Below are 7,488 nucleotides of genomic sequence, written 5' to 3'. Positions count from 1 at the left end.
AATATGTTTGGTCACTTTCCATTAACTTTACCTAGTCAGGACATGCATTATCACTTAAACTGCTTAGTCTTCAAATAAAACAAGCATTTTCTGCATAGTAACTTTTACTTACATGAAATATGTGGTCGTGTTGACCTGCAGAAGTGTACAGAATACATAAAATCTTGAAGCACTTAAGCAGAATTTATAAACAATGCTAAATTTAGGTGGACTGACAAACTGGACTCTACAACACAGATAATATAGGGCACTTTCAAGACAGTTTCTTGATGGCCTACTACCTAGAAGGTATTTAGAACAAAAACAGTCAACTGATTGGAAAAGGAAAGGGGACAGACACAGTGCTCACTTACGACTCAAGGTTTTTTTGTGTGTGTGTGTGTGTACAGTAATATATACAAGGTGGGTTCAAAAAGAAACCGAACTTTTGAAATAGCGTGCCAATCAGCAGAGGGAGCGCGCTGCGGCTACTGAGCGCATGTAGCGGCAGGTTTAGACAACAAACTGCCATTCGCTGCGTTTCGCTCTGGCTGTTATTTGGCTAGCTACAGCCGCTGAAGTGAGCACATGAACAAGCTGCTCTTCGGATTGGTGCCAAAGTGACAATGAAGGAATTGGAAGAACAGTGTGTGTGTGTGAAGTTCTGCTATAAACTTGGGAAAACTTTCACAGAGACATTTCAGTTGCTTAGCCAAGCATACGGGGAGGACTATATGAGTCGCACGCAGTGCTATGATTGGTTCAAGCGTTTTGAAGAGGGAAGAATGTTGGTCGGTAACGATCCCAAGCCTGGACAACCTTCCACATCCACAGATGATGACCACATCGAGAGAGTTCGAATTATGATTCGTGGAAATCGTTGTTTGACTGTTTGAAAAGCCGCTGATGACGTGGGTATCAGCGTAGGATCATGTCATGAAATTTTGAGTGACAAACTTGGGATGCGTCGTGTCAGTGCAAAATTTGTGCCACGTTTGTTGTCTGGTGCACAGAAGCAGACCCGTGTTGAAATAAGCCAGGAAATGCTTGCCGCTGCTAATGACGATGAAAACTTTCTTAAGAACATCATAACAGGCGATGAGACATGGGTTTATGCCTACAATGTTGAAACGAAAGTGCAGTCGTCGCAGTGGGTGGCCAAAGGTTCTGTTCGTCCAAAAAAAGCACGCATGAGTCGGTCAAAAATGAAAGTGATGTTGGTTGTGTTTTTTGACTGCAAAGGCATTGCCCATCAGGAATTTGTGCCACATGGTTAGATGGTAAACAAAGAAGTTTGCCAGGGAACCCTAACATGTTTGAGAGATTGTGTGTGCAGTAGGAGGCCTGAATTGTGGGAAAATCAGGCTTGAATGTTGCATCATGACAATGCCCTGGCTCACATGTGGCTCCTTGTCTGCAGCTACTTAGCGAAACACCACACTCCTTTTGTGCCCCACCCACCATATTCTCCGGATCTAGACCCTTTCCAAATCCTAGAGGAGATCCAGGACAATGCGAGAAGAGACCTGCATGCCATTCCAGAAATTGCATTCCAGGAGGCTTTCCAAAAAATGGAAGAAAAGATGGGAAGAGTGCATTGCCAGTAGAGGGGACTACTTTGAAGGGGACAGCACTGAAGATGTACCATAAGCAGCAAAGCTGTTATAGCAAAAGTTCGGTTTCTTTTTCAACACACCTCATATGCATGGAAAGGGTGGGGTTCAAGGCAGGTGCAACAACAACACCAAATGTGAGGTCGAATGTAGAGTTTAATGTCCAAACCACAGCAGTAAGCTGGTAACTTTTAAATGGTAAGCAGAACAGTAATGCTACGGGAACTGTCATCCCCTTCATAATTGTAACAACCGTCGGAATATTGAAGTGTCTTTTCAATGTCCCATTAATTTCCACTATTCTCATTCTAAATGGGCAAATGCACCTCCATTCATTTACCATAAGACATATCAAGAGATCAACCCCAATAATGCTAGTTCTTTCTAGGTAGCTGAAGCAAAATAGCATTTCGTTCAGTCAGTATTGATGCAAGTTTTCAAACACTCCTATCATGAAATAGCTCAGTTGTCCATCTTGAGCAAGGCAGTTATTAGCTGGTATAATGTCAGAATTTGTTTATCATTTACTGGTAGACCTGCTGATGATAATGTAAGCAGAATGCTGCTGAGACCAATGAGAAAGTGTGAAAAAGAAAATAAACATTGTTCCAGCCATCATTCCCTAAGGTGTCCACCCTGCCCCATCGTAAGCAATCACTTCACATCCCAGCATGCATATCTTGCGCATTTCTTTATTTCACTTTTTCGCTATTGTGTAGGACTGGCCATATTAGCTTAAAGCACTAGAAATCAATAACAATGACATCAGCATTGCCGCTGAGGAAAGACTGAAGTTAAAGAAAACAGAACAAAATCGTACAAGGAAAGTAAGGAACACACACGAGCACCTATTCACAACTGGAAGTTTATTGGTGAAAAAACAGGTACAACACAAATTGATAAGGAAAAAAAATGTTCACGGAAAAACTGTACATGTGTAACAGAACCTTGTGGGTGCATAAAGAAAAAAAAGACTAAATGTTAACCTCATCACCCAAAGGGTCCCTGAAACTATTTTAGTTGTGTGTTACCTACACGTACACAGTATCTCTCCTCGAATGGTTACTCAAAAAAGCTTCATGTCACCATGCTATATAAAGAGCTGCAAGTGGTTAAAAATTACCCTCCTCTAAAGCCTTTCCTCTCCAATGTCACTTTTATTCTATGTGGCCTTGGCTATGTCCTGCCTCATTGGACACAACATCGTACAATGACAGTAGTGTTGGCTACTTGCAGTTTACTTGAACCTAGTGTGTTCCTGTGTCACTTAGAGATGCAGCTTTCTTTTGTTATTGTGGTGATGAAGGCCTCAAAACGAAGTTTACATAGAGCGCTTATGTTTTGTACAGTGTGCAGTCGCGGTAACTTACTCTCTGCACTCACCTGCAGTACAAGAATATAAGTGCAATAGATACAGTGCAAGTTTCTGCCACCACATGTACCCCTCTGCTGCTTTGCTTTGGTTGCTGTTGTCACTGTGCTATTGTTAAACATTATTGCATTCTTTTTCACTTTTTTGCCTGCACATCTACAGCCTGGCACATCTATAGCAAAGCCCTGATTTTTTGGGGAAACTTTCTAATTCATACCTTCCCTACCACACACATACAAATGTACTATCGACCCAAAAAGTTAACGAATGGAGGGATCTCACAAAAAGCTGAATATCTCCGCAGCCTCAAAACGAAGCCTGGTATTCCCATTTCCAGCCTCTACTAGTATATGCGAACATTGTGATGTACGGTTTTACTGGCTACTTTTAAAGGCTGCTCGGATATTTAGCGTTTTCTGAGATCCTCTGGTCCGTAAACTTTCTTAGTCAATAGTATGTGTGTAGACAACAGTGGCAGACAATCTGCTATCTCAGGCAAGTCTACCATTGGACTCAAGAAACATCTACATGTCTTACATTAGTGTGTTTACTTTTACAGGTCCATCAATTACTGTGCCTTCATATCCTACTAAAAATAAGCTTAATGAGGAGGCTTGCTTTGCGTATTCTTAATGATGTCATGTGGGAAGCCAATCCACTTCATGAAAAAAGATCACTTGTTCGTTCTACTAGAGGTGGCTAAAAACCTGGGAAGTGGTGCCGCTGTGACATCTAGCAATGGTGATGTTTAATACCTAATAATTACACAATTGATGCAGAACACCTAAATTTTATTTCATCATTCATCATTAGTACAGATGGAGGTCCCGGAGTTACAAAAACTGTCAGTGGGACCTATTAGTAGTTAATATAGTAATGAATACATTATGGCAACATAGCAGTGATACACATCAGAATACACGAAGTTAATGAAGCAAGTAATCAAATACAAGGAAGGTGCTTACAAATGCAAGCAAATGAAATAGATGATGTGTATGAATAAATAAAAATGTAGTAATTGGCACGTTATGGAAACATAGGGATGACACATATCAAAGAACACAGGGTTAATGTACGAGATAATTAGAAACAAAAATATGCTTACAATATGCAAAGTACAAGTGAAATATATATTGTGCGACAAAAAACTTAAAATTTCTAAAAATAAGGAAGGAAAAAATAAAGACAATGGGATATAGAGAATAAAAGCGATACATTAGGCAAGTACAGAAGCACTGAAAGTGGTAAAATAAATTTGTATATAATATATGTTCGTAGTAATGAGTCTGTAGCCAGTAGTGTCGATAGTAAATATTTCTTCATATCTCTCTTGAATGTTAATGTTGTGCGGCAGGCTTTAATAGGGGATGGTTTAATTTAGTGTTCAATCACCATAAAAGAGCAGTAAACATTGACAATTAGTGTTTATTTGAGGAAGGAAAGAATTGTTAGAGGAATGTCTCGTATTGTTAGTGTTGGTAAGAGCAGATATATTAAATGCTGAACCCTTGATGATCACCAGAAGGTACGCTACTGACGGTGCACTTGCACAAAACTCAAAATAATTTCAGAGCCCTGAAAACAAAGCTTTCTTTTCCCTACTCGTCAGGTGTTTCACAATCTGCACTGATGGTGTTCTTCTCGAGTATGGCTTGTGCTGTGCGAATGTTCAAAATGTCAAATGTAAATCAAATAGTTGTTGACCATTTGGACTTGTATTCAATTGGAGAACACGCAATTAGAAGTTATCAAATCTTCCTTTCTGTCAATCATTACACACACTAGAATCTTTAGGAAGAAAGTCAGGTGCATGTGGTGACCATTCTCAAAGGGAACTGCAGTTCCTGAGTGGACATATAGAGCAGGTACTTTTTTGCTTTGCTTAGTAATTTCTAGTCGCGCAGTAGGGATGCCTCGCCTTTAGGCAGCCAACAGATTTGTTTTCTCAATTGAGGCTGTAAAAATTATCATTTGGACAATGTGAACATGTTCCTGATGTCCTCTTGGTGCGGCAGATACTATTACCTTTCAGTCACTCTCATTTACAAACTTATCAGTTGACCAGAAGCCTGGTTGTGACTGGCATTACATGTGTCAAACAATCTAAAAAACATCTCTTCTAAAGCTTTCCGCGGTTTCTTTTCCACCTCTCGAGTTTCAAAACCCGCCATAATGCCTTTGGCATTGTGTGCTGCTAATCCCAAGGGCGCGGAATCAAATTCCGACTGCAGCAGCTGCATTTCCACGGGGAAGAAATGCAAGAACACCTGTTTACCATGCATTGAGTGCACATTGAAGAATTCCAGGTGGTCAAAATTAATCCGGAGTCCCCCACTATTGTGTGTCTCATAATCATGTCGTGGTTTTTGCACATAAAACCCCAGACTCACCTCTTGTGTCCCCTGTAAGTAGCATTGATTACACGCATTTAAGGCCATACTGCTCCACTCAAGGCCCATGTGTAGTAGGGGTTTTCATATTCTGATATTTCTGGATAGAATTAAATATGGATATTTGACGAAACTGACCTATTGAATATTGAATAACAAATATGTTCACATTTCAGAGAAGTGTGGAATATTTTTGAAAAAAAAAAAGAAACTTTACATTGCAAGGGTGGACTTTTAACATTGTTGGTACAACATTTTTTGAGTGCTTAGCGCAGAAACCATACACAAGACAGACGAGAGAAGAGACCACACACAAGTGGTACTTTCAACGATTTATTGGAAGTTGGATCACGGGTTTATACATGCAAGCATTTGCTAGCATTCTTGATAAACCTGGCCAGATTGATGCTATATTCCTGTATTGCAGACAGAAAAGCATTTGAGCTTGTTTGACACTCAAAACTAATTGAGAAGCTCGAAATCACAAATCTTCTGCCATACTTAATTGGCTGAATCTCTGCATACTTAACTAAGCACAAACAATTTGTCAGCATAAGCGATTGCCCTTCCCATGAAGTGCTAGTTACTTCCAGTGTTCCTCAAAGCAGCATGCTTGGCCTCTTGTCATTTTTAATATATATTAATGATATAGAAGTAGTCAGTCACCCCTTTTAAGTAAAGTTTTGTTGATTTTTTATTTAATGAAATATGTTTCTGTTAGCCCAAACTTCTGTTATTTCAATCTCAAAATTGGCCTTCGTCAGATAATTCGAACCTCACTGGTCAGATTCGCCCAAATACAGCTGTGTTAAGCGCTGAAGCATATGCAACTTACTGTGGTGAAGCATACCAAGAATGGAAAAGGGCCACTGTCACAGGACATAGCACGTGTTCCTTGATTATACAGGCATGCAGTCTCCTGTCACAGTAGGAGCACCTAGCCACCTAATAAGCATACTGGCAGCCATTCAGAGCTGTTTCTTACGTTTCAGTGGTGATTTGAGTCCTTTTTTCACCTTCCATGCATGTCTCGTATATGAGACCATTAATGAGGCCTAGTATGTGTTCTTTAAGTGAATGTGCCGTGCACAGAGAAGTGGAAAACAATCATGTGTTTTGGGAAAGCTAGCAAAAAAGAAGGCAGTAAGTTGAAAAAACTGCGATAAGCCGAGGAGATGTTAAAAGCCAACAAAAGAGCGTGAATATATCAAACTCTGAAGGCCTGCCCATACACCTATTAGGCGTCTTGGTGCTCATACTGTGACTGGAGACTGCACATGTGCATGTACGTAAACTAGGGAACACGTGCTGTCTTGCAACAATGGCATCTTTCCCTGCTTGGTATGGTTCTATGCATAACATGGCTGTATTGCAGTGAAGCTAAAATTAAGAAAAATAGTAAACTGGGCGAGTTGGTAGCTGTTGATGGTTGCAGGTGTAGCGCTAAACTGAAACGCGGCCAAAGTTAATTTTAAAGGCAAATACTGTAAAGTGAAGCAATGGCATGTTTCAATGTTCTTTTATGCCTTTTGTTCAATTCAACCAGTCTCAATGGTCCCGTCAGGATCAATTAACGGGCATGCCTCATAATCAGAACTGGTTTTGGCAAGTAAAACCCCAGAGAGGTGATCAAATTAATGGAAGTCGACTGTATATATGGCTCATGAGTAGAGCCACCACTGTCTAAAACCGGTACAACAAGAAAACACCAAGAAACCTAAATGATCCATTGCAAATGCAGTCAACTTTCATGGCATGCGCAAATAATCTAACTTTCTCACGGACAATGATAGTGATAGTTCACTGATACATTGGTCAGCGGCCGAGAGGATTTGCCCAGTTTCTACTATTAATTTTACACACTTGTGCTTATCCCTGTATATAACAGCGGTGTCATTTAGAAGAGGGCGACATGGACATGTATTGCAATGCAAAGCAAGAAAATCATCACCTGATACACTATATTTCTGTGCTCTCTTAAGTGCTCATTAATGCATCTTCCGGTTTGGCCTATGTAGCATCTACCGCATGACAGTGGAATATGATAGACCACTCCTACAGCGCATCCGACGAACTCATCTTTGCGATTCTACCGCAAACCGGCTTTTTTGTCCTTATTGGGTTAGTGGTTTTA

Source organism: Dermacentor variabilis, chromosome 8 (genome assembly GCF_050947875.1).
Source record: "Dermacentor variabilis isolate Ectoservices chromosome 8, ASM5094787v1, whole genome shotgun sequence".
NCBI lineage: Eukaryota > Metazoa > Arthropoda > Arachnida > Ixodida > Ixodidae > Dermacentor > Dermacentor variabilis.
The sequence above is the reverse complement of the archived record's forward strand: the minus strand, read 5'-3'. Positions refer to the sequence as shown.